A 24,052-nucleotide genomic window follows, 5' to 3' on the forward strand; every position below is an offset into this window, starting at 1 on the left:
ACATTTTGATAATTTAGTCCTGTCATACTTGCGTGCCTCTCAGTACCAGACCTAAATGTTCATGATATCAGGGTAATTCTAAGCATTTTCTACACAAAACCAACAAAGAAAATGACTCGTGAACTAAATTTCATTTCGGTTGAGCAGCAAACCAGATCAAGAATTAGAGACTCACGATGACTTCAGTGATGCTTCTGGTCTTATCCATCCGTCTCTCTTTCTTAACATATATTCTTCTTTGACATGTTTTCTAAATGATTAGCCACCTGAGAAAATATTTAAATGACCAAATCATAAGGTAAAAAAATTTATGGCCTAAATTACATTAAACAAATTCAATATGTTATGCATATGGAAATTAGAAGCTTCCAGATCACATTTTAGCCATTAAAATGTGCCTTAAAATATTTAGTTTCTGTTTGCTACAGTCTGATTTTTTTTTTTCTGCCTGTTCATCTGATGGCAGACTCTCAGAGTAACCAAGCGAAAACAAATGACTTAGTCCTTGGTTCAGAGAAATAATGGGTTACTAGCATAATTAATTTTATGTTTAATTACTGTAGAATGAAACAATTCAACAATATCCAATCAATCCTTAGAATGACAGAACAGAAGGTCAGCAGTTGCTAAGTCAATTGTTTTGAAAGAGAAATTTATGTCAGGTTCTCTTTTATGTGCTATGGAAGGAAATTGGATAAAAGTGGTCAAGCAAACATTAATTAATTGTATAAATGTAATCTGGTTGTCATGCTAAATCATACAGGCAGGGGATACAGTTCTCAGAATGGCGGGCATGCATCAACTGAGAATTTCAGTGACATGTTCAACCCCATCCCATTGCCAAGCCATCCACCATCAAAAGCCTTGGAGTCAAATATGAGCACCTCCCACATTAGTTTCCTCAAGTCTGTATTGACAATCCACGGACAGGAGTTGATGGTTCCAGTCCATTGCTTTCCACACCAACTCCAGCATGGGGAGCTAAAACGGACTAAACTCCCCACTCCCTCTGCTTCCTCACTCCCTCTGCCTCCCCACTCTTCTTGCTGTTCCATTAATAGCAAGAAACTAGTTCCCGAGGCCAGTCTCTGATCCTAGCACTGATCACATTTGGGAGCCCATGTAGACCATACAACTAGAGCATATGGAAGGCGGTCCACATTACCTTTTCACACTTAAGAAAAGTTAGTTTTCCAAGATTTCCTTCTGGTTCTTGGTTTCCCCAGCATTTAAATGCATTTAGATACTCTGCTTAGTTGACTCAGAAAACCCCAGCTTTCTCCGCTTTATAACTAGGGTACCTTTATCCATATGACTCAGGCCACCCCTTTTGCCTCTGATATAACTCTTTGGGGAAATGCCCCCAAACATCCTATTTTATTTCTTCTCAGTGCTTTCTTTCTGAAACCAGAGTATGAAAGAGAAGTTTCTCTGCAAGCATGAAGGTGAAAGATGACATCTGCCTCCCTTGAGAATGTTCTGTGAAAAAAAAAAACTGAGGCATCACTTTTCCAGCCTGTCTACCAACTTCTTAAGGATGCTTAGAAAAATACGAGCATGAAGAGATAGCACTTTCTGTATTTAGGATGTTACTAAAAGTGAAGAAGGGTGTAGAGTCATTTAATTAATTGGACTGGACAAAATGTGGAGCACACTTGTTCATGGAGATTAAATCAGGAAGGTAGGAAAACTCCCCTTGGGGTAGTTGAACTGAAGAGGCATGAGGGAGGCAATGAGGCGCCTAGAAATGTTCTGCTTTTTGAGCTGGATGCTGGCTCTGCAGGTATATTCAAGTCGTGGAATTTCACTAGGCTTATAAGGCATGTATTTTTCTGTATATAGGTAGACGTCAAGAAAAGGTACTTGAAAATAAAAATGTTAAAGTGAAGCTTCTGGAGTTCCCATCATGGCTCAGCAGGTTAACAACCTAATGTAGTCTCTGTGAGGTTGTGGGTTTGGTTCCTGGCCTCAACCAGTGGGTTAAGTAAGGACCCAGCACTGCCGCAAGATTCGGAGTAGGTCGAAGATGTGACTCAGATCCAGAGTTGCCGTGGCTGTGGTGTAGGCTGACAGCTGCAGCTCCAATTCAACCCCTAGCCTGAAACTGCCATATGTCACAAGTGTGACCCTAAAAAAAAAAAAAAAAAAGTGAAACTCCTGCCATATAGACCTTCATGTCCAGGAGTCTGGGGCACAATGTTTCTCTAATAGGATCTTGCACTCATTATAGAAAATTATGTGTGTGTGTCTGGTTTTTCTTGAATCAGGTCAGGGTCTTTGCACACACTGAGTTGATATTCTAGAGCTGCAGCCCCAATCAACTGGGCTGACTGAGGCCAGGAGTGAATTTTGCCCATCAGTTCGTAACCATAGCAATGCAGCACTTTAAAGCTGTATCTTAAATACAGAGTTTTTACTTGAGAGGCCAGAGTAACCCCAAGCTACATGAAAAGTGTGCATAGTTATCAGGACCTGTGCACACATCTGGAAGGCTCCATGGACCAAAACAGGGGGGAGCCGTCATGACAACACACACCCTCTAGAACAGTGCTAAGTCATCCTGGGGTCCAAAATCTCCCACAACAGCTGTTTTCCTCCCGCCACCAGAGATTTTCCAATAGGAGAATTCAACCAGTTTTCACATTCTTAACTACAAAGAAACCCTATGACTATAAAATTAGCGTCTTCAGAGTAATCTGTGAACTCTTTCTTCCAGTGTTAAGATTGCTTTCAGTAGCAAGATAGTAAGTATGGCCACAGAAACATTCCTGAGACTGAGTGGATACCAGGCTGATATCCACAGTGCCTGAACATAGCATTATTTCTTTTTTTTTTTTTCATATTTTAAAATTTTTATTGAAGTTTAGTTGATTTAAAATGTTCTATTTCCGCTGCACAGCAAAGTCATTCAGTTATACATATATACATATTCAGTCTTTTTCAGATTCTTTTCCCGTATAGGTTATCACAGACTATAGACTTCTCTGTGCTGTACAGTAGGTCCCCATTGACCATCCATTCTATGTACAAAAGTGTGCGTATGCCAATCCCAAACCCCCGATCAATCCCTCTCTGCACAAGTTTCCCCTTTAATAATCCCAAGTTTGTTTTCAAAGTCTGTGAGTCTGTTTCTGTTTTGTAAATAAGTTTACTTGTATCATTTTCTAGATTTCACATATGTGTTATCATACAATATTTGCCTTTCTCTGTCTGATTTAATACACTTGGTATGATGATTTCTAGGTCCATCCATGTTGCTGCAAATGGCATTATTTCATTCTTTCTTATGGCTGAGTAGTATTCCATTGTATATATGTAATACATGTTCTGCTGATGGACATTTAGGGTGCTTCCATGTCTTGGCTATTATAAATAGCACTGCTATGAATTATGGGGGACATGTATCATTTCAAATTATGATTTTCTCTGGATATATGCCCAGAAGTAGGATTGTTGGGTCATATGGTAGTTCCATTTTTAGTTTTTTGAGGAATCACCATATATTTTTTCACAGTGAAATAATTTTGAAAGCGTTATTTCTGATCATAGAACTGGCTGGTGCTCTGAATGGAAAGTTGATACACTCTAAATAAATCCAACCAAAACCAGAAATAGAAATGCAGGAGCTGACTGGGTTAAAACCATTAAATTATATTCCTCAAAAAAACACTTGAGAAATCAGCCACTGATATTTTTGAGTAAATCCAGTTTAATGTTTGTTGATTTATCTGAAGATATCACATCCTTTGTGTGATAAAATTTTGGGGACTACATGTCTAATTTCTCCACCATACAAACAAATACTCAGTTCTAGAACCCTCATGAAAAACTGTATCTCTTTGTTATGGATTACTTATGTGCGGGTATATATAATATAGCATAGTCTGATATTGTTCAGTATTATAGTTCATGGAAAGTAATAAGCCATAACTATAAGAAACACAATTATTTTATATAATATCACTAAGAAAGGAAAAAATACTCCTAATTTCAAAAATTTCATGACATCTCTTTCAAGATACAGCTCTATTTCAAATATCAAAAGGTGAAAAATATGTGTCTTGGATGTGATGTCTTTTTTCTACTCAAAAAAAAAATGAAGGAAAAGGAGTTCCCATTGTGCATAGCAGAAATGAATCCGACTAGTATCCATGAGGATGTGGGTTCCATCCCTGGCCTCGCTCAGTGGGTCGGAGATCTGGCACTGCTCTGAGCTGTGGTGTAGGTCGCAGAAGCAGTCAAGATCCCACATTACTCTGGCTGTGGCTGTAATGGAGGCCAGGAGCTGCAGGTCTGATTTGACCCCTATCCTGGGAACTTCCATATGTTGCAGGTGCAGCACTAAAAAAAAAAAAAAAAAAAAAAAAAGAAGGAAAAAATTCTTCCTAATTTTAAATTCGATAGCAATCATCAGTGTACAAAAGTTTTTTAAAGGGATTGTTTTTAAATATATTGCATTGATCATAAGTCTTTGTATGATTTAATATGAAAGAGGATAATATTGTTTTGCTACTTTGAAAACCGTTACTGTCTTCTACAAAATGAATATAAAAGACACTATTTCTATTTTCTGCAATAGTTTTTGCAGGCATAAAATAGAGTCCATAAGATCCGCAAAAATCATAACTCACAAAATGCAGCTCCTTAGTATTTCCTCTAAGTACAAATCTATAGTAATTATACAGCCACTTTACAAAACCTTAGATACATGTAATTATACATGAGAAGTGCATTTGTGACACTGAATTCAATCAAATCCCCTTACACTTGATCTTTGAATGTCCCTGGCGGTAATAAAACCATCATTTGCTGCCATGAATGTTCTTTGAAATTAATTTTTCTTTCTACTCTTAACTATAACACATTTCGCTTTCAAGACGATAAGTAGAAGTCTAAATTTGAAGAAAACTCAATTATCTGAAACTTATAATCATTCTAAACGTATCACTGAAAAACTTTGCTTTAAACAAGAAACTTCATGATTCTTTTCCCTTTTTGTGTAGGGTTGGAATGAATCCTCTAGATTGGGGTTTTAATCCTACAACTATTTTGAAACCTTAGAATCAAACATGCAGTAGCTCTAAGACTGAAATTTTGAAAATTGTGTATCAGTAATAATATTTCCCCACGACCCTCCATTTAAATAGAGTAAAATGGGAAATAGACTGAAATACTTGAAGGAAAAAAATGACCACTTAGATGATTATACACTTTGCAAGTAGAACTACTTGGATACAAAACATTACTAACACTTCATCACTAGCCCTTGCAGATCACTATGGATCAAAGCTGCTGCGCTTTCATTTTTACTGATGAAATTCCATACAATTGCTTAATAACCAAACGCAAGTTGTATATTTTGATTAAAGTCTGCATTTTGAAAAGATGGTTTTAAACTAGATTTGGGGGACAGTTGGGGAAGCTGGAATATAAACTATATATTCAGTTATATTATTGAACAGCTCATTGTCTTAGATGTGTGATAATGGTTTAGTTACGTGGGAGAATGCCCTAATCATTAGGGGGTATATGCTGAAGTACTTAAGAGTGAAGTGTTACGATGTCTGTAATTTACTCTAAAATAACACAGACACACACACATACACACATACAGAGCCGCACAAATGTGACACAATGTTAACAGCTGGTCAAATCCAGGTGAAAGGTGGACAGATATTCATGATGTATTGTTGTCTACTTGCCTATAGGTCTGAATTTTTTTCAAAATAAATAGTGGAGGAGAACTGGTATAAATTGATGGAAAGGCTTTTCATCTAAACAACATTGCGTACATGCATTTTTATTCTTCCTTCCATCCCAATAGTTGATTTTAGTACATGCTTCTCTGATGCGCCCATAAAATACTTCTGGAAGAATGGCAGGTCAACAGGTCTTGTTTTAAGTTTATTAACTGACAACCTACTTTCAATGACAAAAGAAAATGTACCTCAGCCTGTTTTAGAGCCATGATTGTCAGCTCACGTGGTCAATATGTCATGCAGGGTACACTTCATTAAGGAGTGAATTACTTCGCTTGTAATCGGAGCTAAATGAACGTCAATGTCAGGTTGCATAAATCATAGATTAAAATGTATCACTAAGTGCAATCAGATAGGCACCATCACCCTTTGCCCTCCAAAAACAACCCCAAATCGGGGCTTATTTTATATGAGTGACAGATAGAAAGTCTCTTTTGTACCACAAAGAAGCAATTTTCCTGCCACTGAAAGGACTGCCGAGATTAAGTGTAATATTTACGTGTTTCATTGCCACACTTTCATCTCCAGCAAGATGAAAAATTAAAACGTCACTGTGTCCAAGGGTTCATCAGCTAAATACCAAACTCTCTAGGTTGATAGCATGTAATAATCAGAGAAACAGCCGAAAAACCCCTGCAAAATGTAAATCCCATAGGGGGTTCCCTGGTGGCTCAATAGGTTAAGGATCTGGCATTGTCACTGCAGTGACTTGGATTCAGTCCCTGGCCTGGGAACTTCTACATGCTGCAGCGGTGGCTAGAAAAGAGTAAATATTAGAAAGCATGTTATTTTGGCAAAATCTCTCCCACATTCTGTCAAAGATGCTCTCCAAAGATAAGGTACAGTTGACATGAAAATTCTCATTATAACGTGATTATCCTCAGTCGAGTCAGTATGATGCATCTCTGTCCAGGTTGTTCTAAACAGGGCAAATGGATTCAGTACCATATTTACCTAACTAGGCAACAAATGACCATGTTGACGGTTTTGAACATGGGAGAGGATTGGTAAAGTGGGCAGAGGGCTGACTCCCTCATGAGCTAAAAAATGGATTCCCACACCAGTGCTGCCTCTTTTTATCTATATACATTTGAGCAGGTCAGTTAATGTTTCTCAACATCAGTTTTTTTCATCTATGAAATAGGTATGCTAATGCTAATGTTAGCAATAACACACAAGAAACACCTTGGAAGGACCTGACACCAAGTACACACAAAAAAAGGGGAATTACCAGTTGTATAGTAGCAGTGCAATTTATCAGTAAGTTGTGTTTTTCGAAGATCAGGTGGCTTTTGATTAAGAAGATCTCTCTGGTCGTGAGTGAACAGTTTAGTGCATATATTAGTGAGTTTGAAATATTTAACAAGCCACCTTATGCACAACTGCAAGGGAGGGAGAAATCTGGCTTGTTACTGTGGCATCTCATCACAACTCAAAGAAGATTATGGTAATGGTCAAATACTTCTTCATTTCGTTTCACGGGTCTATCTCCAAGTGAGACCTCCCAACTTTTGGTGGAAGAGGAACAGCTACTTTGCATTTCTCAGAGGAAAGCTCCCCACGGTGACTTTCAGATGAGGGGACCAATCTAGCAGAGAAGTTCCATGAAGTACAATGATCCCCACCTAGAACACTTACAGAGGGTCTTAGAACTTTTTGTTCTAAGGGGTAAGACTTTTGGTTCATCTCCTACTCATGGAATCTTATCTTATGTCCACAGCATTTTGCTGTGCCATTGCTTTTCTTGAATGAAAATAAGCAAAAGTAAAACAAGCTGAATCTTCTAGAATACCAGGACCCAATCTGTTTTGTTTTATGCTGAGTTACTCCCTAATATACAGTCTCTTTCATCTGTAGATAGGTGGAAATGATTTTTTTTAATTTTTCATTTTTACATAATTTTTCAGGATTATATTCCACTTAAAGTTATTACAAAATACTAGCTGTATTCCCCAGGTGGTACAATACATCCTTGTAGTCTATCTTATATCCAATACTTTGTACCTCCCCCTCCCCCACCCCTATATTTTCCACACACACACCCCCCACTGGTAAACATTAGTTTCTTCTCTATATCTATGAATCAGCTTCTTGTTTTGTTATATTCACTAGTTTATTGTATTTTTAAGATTCCATATGTAAATGATATCATATAGTGTTCATCTTTCTCTGATTTATTTCACTTTGCACAATGCCCTCCAAGTCCATCCATGTTGCTGCAAATGGCAAATTTTGTTCTTTTTTATGGCTGAGTAGTATTCCATTGTATATATTTACCACACCTTCTTTATCCATTCACCTGTTGATGGAAATTTAGGTTGCTTCCATATCTTGGCAATTGTAATAATCCTGCTAGGAACATTGTGGTGCATGTATCTTTTGAATTAGTGTTTTCCTTTTTCTTGGATATATATCCAGGACTGGAATTGCTAGGTCATATGCTAGTACTATTTTTAGTTTTCTGAGAAACTTCTATACTTTTCCACAGTGGCTGCACAAAATTTACATTCCCACCAACTTTGTTCAAGGTGAAAATAATATGTTTGAAATATGATCTTTGCTTTCTTGGCAGAGGAATAGGATGGGGTAGAAAGAACCCAGCCCAGGCCTAGACACATGGCAGGGGCTCCATTTGCAAACAGAGAAGGAAACCTAGCCATATTCCTTCAGTTTTAAAGCCAAAGGAGAAAATAGTCATTATTATCCAACAAATGAAGAACCATGTAAAGAGCATCATTTAGAAAACACTCTGGCCACACGAGTTGACATTTTCAATGTTAACATAAACCATCTTTAAGTTGGCTGGAAGGTCAGAACAGAAGCTAATAACATCAGCAACTGAATTTAAACTAAAAAAATGCCCTTGCCCTGCAGAGGGAATTTTCAGCTTGCCCTCTCCTTAGGTCATAGCCTGAATGAGAATTTCTTTAGATTTTTCAAAAGTGAATGTAGGAGTAAATAAGATGTGAATATTGGCGGCTGAGACCTGCTAGATGTGTTTTTTAAATAGCTCTTTAGATGGGCAAGTGAGGCAGCTTGATTAAGAGATGCATACCTTCATCATCTGTCATCAGCATGTCTTTAAGCCCTGCGGGGTAGTTTGTGCCAGATCCGGAAAGAAGTATGCCCCAAGAGACTGAGGAAGGCACTACCTGGTAATCAAAAAAGAGAAATGAACATGGGATTGAAGAGACTTAAAGAGGCGGGCACAAAACTCATTTGTTTATCCCCTAATATAAATTTCCTCCCAGATCGCATTCATTTCTGCTATCTTTCTCCTCAGCTGGAAAAGAAATTGCATCATTTCTCTTTCTCTGCCTTTACATCTCCATTCTCATAGGTGCCCCCTGCATCTTCACGCATGCTGGATGTCAGCATTGCCCACGGTCCTGAGCCAGGCTGGGGGGTGGGGGGCCCTGGTTCACAGGGGCGTGTATAGATTTGCATGGGCCACAGGGCTCTTCTCACAGGACGTGAGCCACAGGACCTTGGGAATCCAGGAAAGGAGGAGGCAGATAGGCCTGGACAGAGGTTGAGAGGTTGCATCTCAACTTTGGAAGGCCCTGACCCAAATCCATCTCCTGCCACCCCATTCCAGGCTGGGACAGGGCAGAAAAGTCTCAGCAAACCACACTCACTCATTCCAGTACAGCTGCTGCCAATGGGCTAATAATGCACATCGTACATTGCTGCATTTCCTCTTTGGAAACCGGCTAGAATTCTGCTTTTCATTTTGTACTCTACATTTTGTAAAGTGAGTTTTTTTCCCAACTCTACCCCCCATGATATGTGTGATAACATAACAGTCCTAATAAATAATTCATCAAGGAATATATAAATTATAGAATTCTTTGTTGTTGTTGTTGTTGTTTTAAAAGAAAGGATTACAGCAGCATTTATTTAAAATTCTCTGTTCCACATCATTCATTAGGTTGACATAATACCTTGCATTTGTTTCGGAAAGTAAACCTGCCTTCTAAGAACAATTCACTGACATTTAGAAGTTTTAAAATCAAAGAACACCCCTCCCCCCTTAACTTTATTTCTCAGCCAAAATCTGAAATTTGGCACAGGGAACAATGAATGAAGACAAGAAGTTTAATAATATAGAGAGTAAAAACCAATTATAATGACTTTTTTTTTCTTTTTTTGCCTCCTGAGTCATATGGAGTTCCCGACCAGGGGTCAGATCCGAACCACACCAGCAGCCTACGCCACAGTTACAGCAACACCAGATCCTTTAACTCACTGTGCCAGGCAGGCAGGGATTGAACCTGTGTCCTGATGTTGCAGAGAGGGCATCAACCCTGTTGCATCACAGTGAGAACTCTGAATTTTTATTTATTATAAAATGTTTTAATATACCAGAAAATGTATGACTAACAATATAGAATACCTTTAGGGCCACCACCCGACTTAAAAATTAACTACTGCAAGCACAGCAGTAGTGCTTCGTGTACCCTTCCCAAATGCATTCCTCTCCAAACCCCCACCAGAGGGAACCCTGATTCTGAATTTGAGGGTTGTTATCCTGAAGCATATTTTTATATTCTTAAACATATGTAAATTTCCCTAGATGATAGACAGGATCATTTTGCATATTTAACATTTTTTTGCATAAATAGTACATGTATAACGTGAGATTTTTTTTTTTAACTCTGTACTTTTTTGGATATGTTCACTCTGAGACAAGTGGTTCTAGTTTCTTCACTTTTCGTTGTCACATATTATTCTACGACAGGAATAACCACAGTGTTGTCTTCCATTATCAGAAGAGGAAAAGGAACCTGTGTATCATGTGGAAGAAAAGAACAGTCAGATGAGCCATCTCCCTGCCCCTCTAGCTCAGCTCCCCATCTCAGCCTGTCCTGACATTCAAAACAGCAAGTGAGGTGATGAGAAAAGACCCATGAGCTAAAGGAGGCGCCCAGGTGGAAACTCTTCAACCTGGTTAAGTATAAAAACCAACTCCTCGGTGCCAGGTATCCGCAGCTGAGGACGTGGGATTATGTCACCATCCTGCGGCACTTAGAGGAGGCTGAGCAGCCCACACGTGGAAGAGAGTGGATTAGTGGTGATAGGAAAGAACTGGGGGGTCTGGCCCCCAGGCATGGGATCCTGAAATCACCAAGTGCCTGGAGGGCAAGGCCAAGACACTGACAAGGGCAGGGCCTCCTCTCAACACTCAGAGGGAGGAAGAAACCTACTGGCACTAGTCAAAGGCACATGAGTGGCTACGGCTCCGATTGGACCCCTAGCCTGGGAACCTCCATATGCCGTGGGAGCACTCAAGAAAAGGCAAAAAGAGAAGAAAAAAAAATGCCATTACATGAAGCATCATGGATGAACTTCAAAATTGTCAGGCGGAAGAGAAACAGACTCACAGACATGGAGAACAGACTTGTGGTTGCCAAGGGGGAGGGAAGAAAGTGGGATGGATGGTGAGTTTGGGGTTAGTAGATGCAAACTATACATTTAGAATGGATAAGCAACGAGATCCTACTGTATAGCACAGGACACTATGTCCAACCTCATGGGAGAGAACATGGTAGAAGATAATATAGGAAAAAGACACACACCACACACACACACACACACACACACACACATGATTGGGTCCCTTTGCCATACAATAGAAATTGACAGAACATTGTAAATCAACTACATTTTAATAAAAAAAATTTTAATTAAAAAAATCATCATGCAGACACATAGAAGAGGGAAACCAAAAACATCTACTGCCTGCTTCCATTCACATGAAGTCTGAGAATAGGCAAAACTCTCTTGAATAACAGGTCAGACACTGAAGGTACGTGGGTGGAAGGGGCAGGTAGCTGCCTGGCAGAAGAAAGGATGGAGAATGATAGGAATAATTCTTGATCTTGTTTTGTGGGGGCATGACACGGTAACTACGACTGCCAGTACTGATCACACTGACCTCTATGATGGTGCATTTTGCTGTGGGCAAAATTTTTTTAATTTTTATTTTTAAATGATTTTTATTTTTTCCATTATAGTTGGTTTACAGTGTTCTGTCAATTTTCTACTGTACAGCAAAGTGACCCAGTCTCTCTCACACACACACACACACACACACTCATACATGTATATATACATTCTTCTCCTCATAGTATCCTCCATCATGTATAATGCAATTTTTTAATTGCCCATGAAAAAGAAATAGATATATGAAATCAAACAAAGATGCGTTTGGCTAAGAAAAACTTTCCATGGTAAGTATGGACTCTAAGAGCGTCCCATGGGATGGATTTCCTTGGAAGTGCTCACATCCAGGTGGCTTTCAGGTCCACATCATCTTAAGATTAGTCTGCCTTAGAATTTCCCCTTCCCCTTCTTTTCATATTTCCCCCTCCACTGCACTTCCCAGTGTCTGAAACAAACATATATATGTATTTAATTCTATTTTTTGTTTTATTTTTTTCCTTTTTTTTTTTTTAAAGCCACACCTACGGTTGAATCGGAGCTGCAGCCACAGCAACATGCAGGATCTGAGAAACATCTGTCAACTATGCTGCAGCTTGCCTCAACCCACTGAGGGAGGCCAGGGATCGAACCCATGTCCTCATGGATGCTAGTTGGGTTCATTAACCACTGAGCTACAACAGGACCTCCTCATTTCTTCTTCTTTTAATTTTCCTTTGAATCCAGCAGTAAAAAAAATAAAAAAATAAAAAATTTGCTAAGACTTTATGTGAGGAATGAGGGTGAGCCTAGAGGCAGGAAAGTTCTGCCCAGCATGAGATAAAAGGGACAATGGTAAACATTTGTGTGCATGTCAATTTGAGAGTGGAGGTTTTTAGGTTAGAAATGACCCCAATAGGAATTTTTTTAAACTTGAATTTTCTAGGACTTCCTAGAGACTGAATAGCAAGCCAAGAGTTGAACACTTCTTATTATAGAGTGAAGGTCTGCGTCCCCCCCAAATTCGTATATTGACACCCTAATACCCAATGTGCTGGTATCTGGAGATGGGACCTTTGGGAGGTAATTAGGGTTAGATGAGGTCATGAGGGTGGGGCCTTCATGATGGAATTAGTGGTCTTATAAGAAGTGATACCAGAGAGTTCACTCTCTCTCTTAGAAAAAAGGGCCTTGTTAAATTATCATAACATTGTAAATCAACTATACTTCAATAAAACTTCTAAAAATGAAAAGAACAAAAACCAAAGAACAGGTCCTGTGAGCACACCACAGGACAGTAGCCTCCAAGCCAAAGAAGAAGCCTCAGCATGAAACTCCCCTTGCTGGCCTCTGACCTTGGACTTCCCAGCCTCCAGAGTTGTGAGAAATAAATTTCTACTGTCTAGGCCACCCAGTCTATGGTATTTTTGTTATGCAGCCTAAGCTAATACACCCCTATTCTATATTCCTAAATCAGAAATTACAGTTTGATGTCATTCCTGATTATATCATTTACCTTCCCCATTATCCTTTCTTTCTCCCTCTCTTTCTATCTTTCCCTCTCTCACACACACACACGTGCACACACAGAAGCTAGGAAAATGACTTCATAAATAAAATTGCCAAAATTTTAAAGATTTTTAAAGTATGAGATGCATAGCTGATACAGCTTGAATTGAAAAGGAAAGAGAACTGCCTGAAGAAGATGTGCTTTCTGGTTGCTTTCAGTTGTCTTTCATGAGCATCTTTATAAAGCTCAGGAGAAGAAGGATGTACCCACCTATTGGTAACACTCCCCACTCCAATCCAATCCCCCATTAGAATTTGCTAAAGCCACTCAAGCCCTCCCCAGTATTTTGGCTGGTTCACTGGGGTTTATCTTTCCTGCAGGGCTCCAGGCATGATGCTGACTCCCTCAGAGAACCCCAGTGAGCTGTCAAGCTGAGCTGGCTAGCCTGAGGAGGAAGTTCAGGCATTGAGGAACGTATTTATCTTCCCTGGTTACCTCCCCCCACACCCCTCAACCAACTGCAAAGGACTGAACCCATCAAAACTCAGAGCTCCACAGGGGTAGAGTCACGAGCTTTCCCAGCGAAAGTGCTCGTGATGGTTTGGGCTAAAACCCTGACCGTCTTTAGATTCAGATTTCTCATTTAAATCTCTAGGCATTCTCTAGATATGGTTAAAGAATGGGAACTGAAGGTAAATAGTGAATGAGGAATCACATTGCCCACGTGTTCATTTCTCAGGAGCTTCAGACTTCTCAGACAGGGCAAGAATATTGCAATGTATCTTATTTCCACAGGCTCAGAGAGGGGATAAGTTTTATAATCAAGAATATTTTTTACTTGAACAGGAATCTGGGAGTTTAAAGGAGCTCTAGAAATGCTAATGCAAATGATCTTCTGCATCCACATAGGTAGGAGTTCCTACGCCTTTATTGCTTTCCTGAAATGTGCTGCACCATATGCAAAGGATTTGAAAAGTATATTTGTTTCTTCACTTCCCTTGGGTTTGGAGTCTTAAATCATGGGTGACTGGTTATCCTCCTCTGTTCATTTTCTGTCAACTTTATTCAGTTACGAACTATGGCTGGCCAAGATATATGTTCAAGAATATTGATTGCAAAATGCTTAATAATATCAAAAACTAGAAAGAACCTAACTGGAGAGTTCCCATTGTGACTCAGCAGAAATGAATCTAACTAGTATCCATGAGGATGCGGGTTCAATCCCTGGCCTTTCTCAGTGGGTTAAAGGATCTGGTGTTGTGGTGAGCTATGGTGTAGGTCACAGATGCAGCTTGGGTCCTGCGTTGCTGTGGCTGTGGTATAGGCCGGCAGCTGTAGCTCTGATTGAGCCCCTAGCCTGGGAACCTCATTATGCCTTGGGTGCAGCCTTAAAAAAAAAAAAAAAAAAAAAAAAGAAAAGAGAGAAAGAACCAAATTGCCCTCCATAGAAAGTTATTAAACAAACCATGGTCCATCCATAAAGTGGCCAGCGTGCCTCAGTTAAAAGAGATGAGGTAGACCTAAAGGTCTTAACAGGGAGAAATGTGGCCTTGCTGCTATATGGGTAAGGGCAGGAGGGGAGCAGATTATTGAAACAGCATTTCTAGTGGGAAGCATTTAAATTAAATCATGTGTGTGCGTGCACATATGTATATTTCTATCATGATCTAGAAAATCCACAGAGACTTAACTTGTCAATACTGGCTATTACTTGGGTATTATTGCGTGACATAATTTTCTACTCTTTGAATTTTTGACAGTAAGATAATCCATTAATCTCTTCCTCCCATAGTTGAAGTTCCTTGTCTTGGGAGCTCATGGAAGAATTACCCACACCAAGACCACTCATGATTAGGCGACACCATGGGATTGATGCTGTCTAATGAATTGTAAGCAACGAATAGCTCATGTCACTTCCAAGCGGGAACATTTCAGCTAGTGTAGGATCCTCCAGAGCGCTTCCTTCTGCCATGAAACCATGAACTCCAGCAATGTTGGAGATCAATCATGGCTGCTCCATCAGCCTTGATCCTGAAATGAGAAGCTGTGGGTGAAAGGGGGCCCCCAGCCAGCCCACCATGGCCATGTCATAAGAGAAAAACATAAGCTCTCCTTATTATAAACCTTTAAAATGTGGGAAGTTTGTTAATGAAGAATGACCTGACCTGTCTTGTACTAGTACAAGTAAGCTTATCTTAATTTTCTCCTCGAAAGAAAGGTGTTGCTCTTCTAAAAAGCAGTGTGTGACTTTAAAGATGCACGCCTTGGTCCACTGAACAAACCTGGCAGTTGAAATCAGAGCCGTACCATAAGAAAAACAAATATAGAGAAGATCATAAGGCCCTTCTATGACATATGTCTTCCAGAAACAAAATGCTTGGACTTGGAGGGCATTATGCTAAGTGAAATAAGTCAGACAGAGAAAGACACATACTATATGATATCATCTATCTGTGGAAGCCAAAAAATACAATGAACTAGTGAATATAAGAACAACAACAAAAAAAAAAGAAGCAAATTCACAGATAGAGAGAACAAACCAGTGGTTACCAGTAGGTGGGAGGGTCAATACAGGTGTAGGGGAGTGGGAGGTACAAACTACTGGGGGTAAGACAGGGTCAAGTGTGTTTTGTACAACATGGAGCACACAGCCAAAATTTTGTAATAACTGTAAATGGAAAGTAAACTTTAAAAACTGTATAAATTTATTTTGGGCTATGCCCACCGCATGCAGAAGTTCCCAGACCAGGGGATCAAACCAGTACCACAGCAGCAACCCAAGCTGCTATAGTGACAATGCCAGATCCTTAACCATTGTGCCATAAGGAACACTCCCCCCCCCCAATTTTTTTTTAAATCAAAAAGTTTTAGATTTGAAAAGGGCCTTAGAGAGCATTTGATCAATTTTTATTGGCCTAAGCTCAAAAAAGCTGGATTTGTACAGAATTCTCTGGCTATTATTAATCAGAAGAGAAATCCACTGTGTGGGAGTAGAAAAATGCCTTAGGATAAATAGTAAGTATTTAAGGTATTTGGTTAAAGGATCTGTAAAGGAATAATTACATGGTTCTATTTAACTAAGTTAGTAGTTAACAAAGTATATTAAAAGGATGGCTCTTGGGGGGAAAAAAGTAAACCATAACTCTAACTTGGTATTTCAATAGGGTCTATGTTTAAAATAGCCTCTTCTTTGGCTGTGTGTGAGACTGCATCTGTGTGTCTGTCCTTCCCTTCCTGTCTCTCCTGTCTTTGATGCCTCAAGCACAGGCCTGACCAGCCTGCATATTTAGCCATGTGCTAACTTGGCCTTCCACAGCCTGCACCCAGAGCAAAGACTCCTGAATTCCTGCACACGGGCTTTGTCACAACTCACCAACTCTTTCATGAGTCCCCGCCCTTCCATGACTTCTTTTGAATGAGACCTTTTTTTTTTTCCTTCCTGGGGTTCAGGCAGGAGCCAGAAAACCTATCCTAGCTGTCATCTATTTTTCCCCACAGAACAATATGGGTAAATTCTTTCTCTGGTGACTTGTGCTGAAACACCAGAGGCTTAAGAATTTCCTTACCACGGGCAAAGTTGTAATTGATGGGTTACGTTTAGTGTGAATTATAAAAATTGAGTTTATCTTAGAAGCTTTCCCACTGCCCCAGCACCCCTTCCTCCTCCCCGGGGTGTTATCCTATCCAGACAATAAGGAGGTCAAAGAATGCCTGCTGTACTGTTTATTCATTGAGAGCAGCTTTGAGTAAGACCCTGCGGATGATTTACATTATGAAAGGTGACACTTAAAGATCAAAAAGTCAGTCAGGGAGTTCCCATTGTGGTTCAGCTGGTTAAGAACCTGACAGAGTGTCCTTGAGGATGTGGGTTCAATTCCTGGCCTCACAAGGGGGTTAAGGATCCAGCGTTGCTGTGGCTGTGGCTGGCAGCCACAGCTCCAATTGATCCCTGGCTCAGGAATTTCCATATGCTGCAAAAAAAAAAAAAAAAAAAAAAAAAGTCATTCAGAACCACATAAATAGATTTCCTGTTGTGGTGCCATGGTTAAACGATTCCGACTAGGAACCATGAGGTTTCAGGTTCAATTCAATCCCTGGCCTTGCTCAGTGGGTTGGGGATCCGGCGTTGCTATGGCTCTGACGTGGGCTGGCGGCTACAGATCCCATTAGACCACTAGCCTGGGAACCTCCACATGCCGTGGCGTGGCCCTAGAAAAGGCAAAAGACAAAAAAAAAACAAAGCAAAACAAAACAAAAACCTTATGGTTAAGATTCACTGAGCACTTACTACATGCCAAGCACTCTTTGCACCCTTTGCATGTAGTAACTCATTGAACCTTCACAACTAACCTGGCAAGTAGTTACCCTTATTACTACTACTTTGTTGATGAGGAAAATAGGGCACAGAGAGGTCAAACTATTTCTCCTGGGTTACACAGTAGAACTAGAAGATTCTGGATCTGACACCAGGCAGTGTGACCTCAGAGCCACATGCATAATCAATAGACTCTGCTGCTTCTTGGATCATCACTCAGCCAGCTTGGAGGACCAACATATCTTTTGTTTGTTTCTTTCTTTCTATTTGTTTGTTTTGTTTTTTAGGGCCACCTGCACGGCATATGGAAGTTCCTTCCCAGGCGAGGGGTTGACTCAGAGCTACAGCTGCCGGCCTACCCCAGAGCCACAGCAACGCAGGGTTAGAGCGTATCTGCCACCTACACCACAGCTCATGGCAACACCAGATCCTTGTCCCACTGAGCGAGATCAGGGATCAAACCTGAATCCTCATGGATACTAGTCGGATTCATTTCCACTGTACCACAGGGGGAATTCCACATCTTTTATTTCTTGTGAGCAAACTATTTTCTCCAGCGAGTTTTAAATTTGCCTCCATTTCAGATCCATAATTACACGTGTTGATTAAGCCATCATAAAGATCAACTTTCTCTTTCTTAATTCATTGTCCTTTTTTCATGACACTTTTGGGGACTCATCATTCCTCCATCCTTGTACCCAAACTCTTGTGTGTTACCCACCCCAAGACATGTTCCCATTTGTTCCCCATCTGGCCGAAATTCCTTTTGAAGATGAAGTGTAGGCATCAAAGAAATTCTCGAACATGTACCTTAGTGAATCTAGGCATATCTTTCTGCCAACAGTATTTTACTCCTTTAATCTTATCAGGTCCCCTGGCTACTCCCTTATCTCCACAAACCTCTCCTAAAGAAAGATTGTAGCCTGAAGCTAGCCAGCCCCCGAAAGGAAATGGGTAGGCTTCTGAGGGCCAGAATGCTCAAAAAGGACACTTTGTGTTGGGTTTCTTCACAGCCCTTCCCAACAGGCCGAGGGAAACGCACCCCCGCCCCCGTTCTACTGATGAATTGAGGAAGAAGGAGCTTGTCACAAACAGAATTAGCACTAAGTAATTTTCCCTTTCTTTATGTAAACAATTGCCTTTTAATATACAACAACCCTGGAGGTGTTCAGGTTACATGCTTATTTTAAGATCTTGTGTTTACTTCTGATCTTCATAGGTCATTGACATCCCATTTAGCCCTGGTGACCCTGTTTATACAATTTTGATATAAATTAAAAAGTGTTCTTGGAGATAACGTTAACATTCTTGATCTCAATCTACCACATAGGCAAACAATAGCCTTTGCTCAGCCCTGTGTATAATTGTTCAAAAGCTTCAATGTAGACCCTAATATGCAGGCAGAAAACCTGATCAAACAGATAGGTTTTCTGAATTTTTATTCTAACCAGGAGGAGACCCCATTTTATGTAAACTCCAATGAAATGTCTTATGGGATCTTTGGGTGAATGGAGTCATAATTTTTTTTTTTTTTCATTTTTACCCACACCAACAGCATATGGATTTTCTGGGCCCGGGATCAGATCCAAACCACAGTTGCAGCTTATGCTACAGGTGCAGCAAAGCCCGATCCTTAACCCAGCGTGCCAGGCCGAGGATCAAACCTGCATCCTGGCGCTGCAGAGACACCACTGATCCTGTTGCACCACAGGAGGAATTCCTGGGTCATAATTCTAATAAAACACTGGATAGATTATGTTAGGTTTTAATGAATGAGCAGAGACAAACCACTTATAGAAGTAGTAAGGATCTATTTCTCTATCTTAACCTGAATTTAAAATGTATTACCTTTTCACCTAAAACTTAGAAGGTATTGGTCCTCCCAAGCTTTTTGATTATCTGCCAGGGGTTGAGTAGGGTAACATTTTTAGAATTGGCTTTTTTTACTTTATTTGTTGAGGAGGGACACTCTTAGTTTCCATACCGAAAAAGTATATTGATAATTATTCCCTATAAATGCATTTTGGTCATGTGAATAATTACAGATACTTTAAAACCGTGTCTGATAGATCACTCTGCTCCTGTGCATTATGTATGAGTATACACTTGTAAATCCTCACCCAAACTATTTTTAATGAAAAAACATATATTCTTGGACAAAGAAACGAATCTTGGAATATAGATAAATAAAAAGGTTTGTACTATCTCTTTTTTAGAAGTTTATCCTATGGAAATAATTGGGTAACTTTACAAGAAAGAGATGTACAGGACATTGATTTCAGCACAATTTACAAATGCCAAAAAAAAAAAGGGAACAACCTAAATGTACACCAATAAAAGGCTATTTTAAAACATAGGGTGCATAAAAATAGTGGCATAGTTTACAGCCATTAAAAGTGATGGTGTGGGAGTTCCCTGGTGGCTCAGGGGTTAAGGATCCACTGATGTCATTGCTTTGGTTCAGGTCACTGCTATGGCTCAGGTTCAGTCCCTGACCTAGGAACATCTGCATGCCTCAGGCAAGGCCAAAAAGAAATATGATAATGTGGATCCCCATTTATCAATGTGAATAGATGTCCATAATATATTAAATTCATTATTTTATTGTTTTTAAAATCATCCAAAAATAAATAAATAAAGACAACACGAATCTGCGTGTGTGTGTGCGTGTGTGTGTGTGTGTGTGTAAGGAACATCCTTTACTGACGTGTATTCTGAAGAAAAAAAATATTAAAGCATTCTCAGATCAAAGAAGTTTTAGAAACTCTACATTGTAGCTGCCTTTTATGAGCACCATAATACGCTTCAACATTTTAAGGACATTGAGAAACCCTATGGTAAAAGAAAATCTGTGTTAAGTGCATTTAATCTAAAATTTCCCAAGCTTATGTCAGCAGAAACACCTTCATTCAAATGCCCCATAAAACAAATGTAAGCAAATTTTGGCAGTAGTATTAAAGACGATTTTAACCTTTGTTTTTGAATGTTTTCTAAATTATTTTGCAGTAAATATGTATTGCATTCATAACTGGAAAAAACCAGAGCTAGTTTAAATTATTTTTCAGTATGCTGAGAAAAATGCACTTTGACAAAGAGATATTTAGAGATATTGCTATAGGACATGGTGATTTATGACATATTATATTTAATGTGATAGAGCCTCTTTTTCTAAAAAAAAGAAATTACTAGAAATTTTTAAAAAAAATGGAAGAGGAGAAAGGAAGGAGGAAAAGGGAGATAATTAGGAAAACACACACATTCAAGTTCTCCCATTAGTATTGCTATGCAATCAACGATGGGTAGGTTTTTTTTCCTTTTACCTCTTTGTTTTAAAGTGTTCCTCATATGCATGTATTTCTTCTGCAATTAGAAAATTAACAATACACACTCCCTGGTGGCTCAGTAGGTTAAGGATCCAGTGTTGTCGCTGCTGTGGCTTGGGTCACGGCTGTGGTGCTGGTCAGATCCCTGGCTCGGAACTTTTGTATGCCACAGGCGCAGCCAAGAAAATAAATAAAATTAACAATAGATTTGAGTATTTATAGGGGGAAGGAGGTGGCACATGTGTGTGTTTTCAGAGAGAGAAAAGAAAACCTACCAAAGAAAGATATGCCCCATAATCTCAACTTAAACCATGAAGTTGCTTCTCTTTCTATTGTTAATACAAACTTCATCTCTCTCAAGTCAAATCTATTTTAAATCAAAATAACCCCATATTGTCCTTTTGAATAATTCTCTCATCATCCCCCCCCACACACACACACAACTATGCCCCTCTTCTCCCCAGGAGCCTCCCGCTTGCTCTCCTCCAAGAGCTTGGTTCATCATGAAAACAATAAAGAATCATTTTTCTTGCCCCTTCACTGGTCCCCCTCAAACACTACTCACAAAAGATGGTAGAAGTTAACAGGTACTCAGGAGGAAAACTATCATGAAATCTCATCATGTTGGGCTGTTGAGAGTTTGGCAAGGTATCCATAGATTTCTCGAAAGAGACACAAATTACAACCTGTTGACAGCTCCTTATATTCATCCAAATTATCCTCCTAAGGGCAAGTAAGAGGCGTATTTTTACAAGGTGAATATAGAGTAATAAGACTCTTAAAACAGATCTTAGATTCCATAACCAAATGAAAGTTACCCTTCAAAATTTAACAGTAGAGGCAAAACATGTTTCAGTTGTTTCCACTGCTTTAAATATTCCAAAAATTCCTTTAAAGCCCCATCGTGAGACTTAACCAAAAAGTCAGCCCTGTTACTGTGACACTGAATCTTATTTTTGAACCAAAACACATCTCCAACTTGAACATCTCCCTCTAAATATCCTGTGTTACCTCCAGTTGCTTTGGGAGTGTCTCCAAAAATAAGCCAAACACCAAAGAATAGCAAAGTGTCTTCAAGGGTATAAAAGCAAACAAAACACAGGAACAAGAACGAAAGACCTATCACAGACTGGGAAGTTTTTCAAAGTATGAAATCCAACCTCCTTTAAACACTGATATAATTGAAATTTGGCAGGAAAAAGTATTCATGGGTATTTGGGAGTCTGTGAGGGAATGATTTTTTAAACTATACATATATATATATGCATATATATAGGTTTACATATATATTTGTGTATATATTACATATGCATACATACATACATATGTATATTACCTGCTCCCTCAAAATATACATATATTTTGACATATATATCTACATATAAAATCTACCCCCCAACATTATGTTTAGCTTTGAACTATGATTAATAACCAATCAGAGATTGACACACAGGTCACACACTCTGTACCATGAGAGAATCTATCAAAACAGAAGCAAAAGTCAGTTATCCTGCTCTCCTAAAGCATGAAGCAATGACACTGAGGACGAATCTTGCATTCGCCGCCTTTGTGATATGGAAACTCTGTGCATGAAAGCGGAGCCTTTCAAATCTGTAATTTAGAGCTCTGAAGGTATCCAATTTTTGTGATTACATCGAGACAAACTCTAGCAAATGTATGGTACCCATATGTTTCCTTCCCCCTGAGTGTGGATCCCACTGGAATTAAGAGCTGAGTCCAGCCCTCTGGCAGAAGATAGAAACATTTGTTTAGGGAAAAAAGCTATGAGCCACTAATATCAAAGAAGCCTTGAGACGCAGACTTTTTGTTGGAGAATGCTATAACCTATGCTCACAAACAACTCCACGTTCACACTGAGATTCTTCAAAGAATGTTCAAAGACCTTTCCAATTTAACCTTAAGACACTAAAGTCAAAGCTTTAAAGTACCAGTGATGGGAACACTTGTTTAATATTTTCCAGGATGGCAACTGAAACTCACCTTTCAAATAAGAATTACTCAGTGGTGAGGGAATGAAATCTCTGACTCTATAGCCATTGGAAAACTATAGCCCAGGGGCCAAATCACGCAGACCAGCCACTCTTATAAATAAAGCTTGATTGGAACACAGCCACACCAGTGAGTTTCTGGCTGCTGCAAAGGAGAGCAGAGTAGTCGCAATTGAGAGCTCATGGCCAGCAAAGCCTAAAATATTTACCATCTGGCTCTTTCCAAAAAGTTTGCCGATGCCCGGACGAGAACATGAATTTTGTTTTCTAATCAGAGCATGTCTATTATTACTGTTCAGTAACAGTGAATTCACGAATATTTTCCCATTCCATTGGCCAGACAACTAAGAGCCAATGATGCAAGAAAAACGTGAATGACATCAGGTTTCCCAACAGAGAGACATTTGGAGCCAGCGATTGAACATCTCAGCCTAACACCACACCTGCTTGATCAGGATCCACACATCTGTATCATGGACACAGTTGGAAATTCCCATTTTCTGCCATTTTTATAAGAACAAAGCTTCAGTGTAAAGACTTAGTCACATAGCATATTTACAATTATATATCAAAATCATCAAGTGAATTATAAATAAGACATGATGAACTGATGTTTCGAATGGGAAGGACATTTCTCACCAGGTGCTAATAATTTGAAGGTAGATTTGACTGCAGGCTTACATAAGTTGATACCGCGCTCCCTTAATCAAAGGATAGTTAAAAAGAATATGAAACGAGCTGACACATTTTGACATGATTGCCGATTACAGAGCAGATACATGTGCACCACACATTGGGAATGCATTGAAAAGAGTTTCATTCCCTTAAGTTATGGATTTTAAATCAGTTCCTGAGATGAATGCTTCAAACGTGTATGCCTACAGTCCTGAAACACTCACCCAAACCTGGAAAATGGGACATGTGTGTGGAAGTCTTTCCCATCCCTGCATATGCCCATTTTACTTTGAATTACAAAGTAAACTATAAAAGAACCAGGGGAAAATATAGCTTTTGGTGTGTAGGGTAGGAAAGAACATCTAAACATAAAAGCAAAGGCAGAAACCATAAAGGAAAACAGGTTTGACACATAAAACTTTAAACTATCTGTATATCAAAAGAGTCATAAAAACTACAAGGCAAAAGAAAAACCTATATACTATAAAGGGCTGTATTCTTAACATATTGCGAGTCTTTAACATTTATGAAAAATAATA

At 39.3% G+C, this 24,052-nt stretch overlaps 1 long non-coding RNA gene across 1 annotated transcript in view; it reads right to left on the reverse strand.

The window, feature by feature from the left end:
- The window catches only part of LOC106509797, a 110,431-nt gene that overhangs the window by 46,310 nt on the left and 40,069 nt on the right, over window positions 1-24,052 (reverse strand). The window contains exons 2-3 of the long non-coding RNA XR_001307672.2: window positions 8,815-8,911; window positions 176-266 (exon numbers count right to left, since the gene is read on the reverse strand). This is a non-coding gene — a long non-coding RNA (uncharacterized LOC106509797). The remainder of the gene's footprint in view (window positions 1-175; window positions 267-8,814; window positions 8,912-24,052) is intronic.

Source organism: Sus scrofa, chromosome 3, assembly GCF_000003025.6.
Source record: "Sus scrofa isolate TJ Tabasco breed Duroc chromosome 3, Sscrofa11.1, whole genome shotgun sequence".
Taxonomy (NCBI): Eukaryota; Metazoa; Chordata; class Mammalia; order Artiodactyla; family Suidae; genus Sus; species Sus scrofa.